Source organism: Mus caroli, chromosome 19 (genome assembly GCF_900094665.2).
Source record: "Mus caroli chromosome 19, CAROLI_EIJ_v1.1, whole genome shotgun sequence".
NCBI classification, from domain to species: Eukaryota; Metazoa; Chordata; class Mammalia; order Rodentia; family Muridae; genus Mus; species Mus caroli.
Genome location: NC_034588.1, coordinates 1436946 through 1438660, shown reverse-complemented (window position 1 = coordinate 1438660; position 1715 = coordinate 1436946). Strand labels below are relative to the sequence as shown.

General features: G+C 38.8%; 1 protein-coding gene across 1 annotated transcript in view; it reads left to right on the top strand.

Annotated features, from left to right (window-relative positions):
• Window positions 1-1715, top strand: part of C19H11orf80 (chromosome 19 C11orf80 homolog) — a 74135-nt gene that overhangs the window by 6758 nt on the left and 65662 nt on the right. The window lies entirely within an intron of this gene.

The window sequence follows — 1715 nt, the reverse complement described above, 5'->3', positions numbered from 1 at the left end:
GTGTGTATGTCACGTGTGTGGGTGTGTATGTCACGTGTGTGAGTGTGTATGTCACGTGTGTGGGTGTGTGCAACGTTTGAGGAAGAAGTCAGATCTGATGCTGGTGTTTATGAGTTTCCCAACAGAGGTGCTGAGAACTGAACTCAGCTCTTCTGAAAGAGCAGTGCATGTTCTTAACCCCTGAGCCGCCTCTCCAGACCCAGACACTCAGGAAACAATACGTCATACTCTACTTTCTCTGACATTCCACTGAAGCGATGAAGTGGAATAGATTAGGAATGGGCATGACGTCCAGGTAACTGTAGATTTTCTGACTATTCTCTGTACAACTCAGGCAGACATTTCCCAGATATTAAAGAGGATTTGTTCCTATATAATTTAGATAAGTAATGTACTGTAAATGTTTTTTTCCTGTTAGTAATACAGTAATATTTTTCTCTATATTATATGTCAACATCAGTATGTTTTTAAAACTTGTGTGTGTGTGTGTGTGTGTGTGTGTATCAGAGAATAACTTGTTGCAGTTGGTTCTTTCCTTCTACTCTGGAGACTGGAGACTGGACTGGGACTGTCATACTTGGTGGAAGCGCATGGACCCACTGAGCAGAGCAGTCTCGCCAGCCGCAGTTTAGGAACGTTTGATGATTGTGGGTTTAATGAATTCCTCTTTCCTTTGACTTATGAATAATCTGTATTTATTTTAAAGAGACCAAAATGATCTGAGAACTGTTGTGCTTCTATTTTTATTCTCTGTGGTTGTTTGGTTTTAAAATATTAGTCAGTGAGCATGCTTTTCTAATTATAAAAATGTAAATTTTACCGAGGTTTTGTTTTGGTGCTGGGGATGCAACCCAGGACTGCACACACTAGGCAGATGTATTACTACTTTCTGTGGTACTAGGGATGGCAGCCTGGGTTGCCTGTGCTCAGCAGGTGTCTTACTGCAGAGAAGCATCGCCAGCTCCTGTTATTTGTTTTTGTATTTAATAACTTATAACATTTTATCAGTTTTATTAATAATTTGATTATTATAGTTAAAATGGTTTAATAATTTTACTTTTTAAGACTGGAAAGATGGCTGAGCAGTTAGGAGCACACTGGCTGCTCTTACAGAGGACTGAGCGTTAGTTCCTAGCACCCACGTGATAGCTCACACCTATCTGTACTTCAGTTCTAGGGATCTGACTCCCTCTTCCACTCTCTGTGAGCACCAAGCATGCATGTGGTACACACACATACATGCAAACAAAACACTCACTAAAATTAAGTTAGAGCTGGGCAGTGGTGGCGCACGCCTTTAATCCCAGCACTTGGGAGGCAGAGGCAGGAGGATTTCTGAGTTCGAGGCCAGCCTGGTCTACAGAGTGAGTTCCAGGTCAGACAGGGTTACACAGAGAAGCCCTGTCTCAAAAAAAAAAAATTTAAAATTAAAAAAGGAAAATAAATTAAAAAAGGAAAATCTGAATCTTAACAAAAGAATTTTACTTTTAATACTCTAGTTCTGTGTGCACTGCAGGTGCACAGACACTCATATCCCGTTCTGTCAGTTACATTTTGATAATTTGAACAGGGAGTTGGAGTGACATTAATGATCATAATATTTTTTTCTGGAATTTTTTAAAAAATTTAAAAATTTGTTATTATTTATTTTAAAAATATTTTTATTACATATTTTCCTCAATTACATTTCCAATGCTATCCCAAAAGTCCCCCAT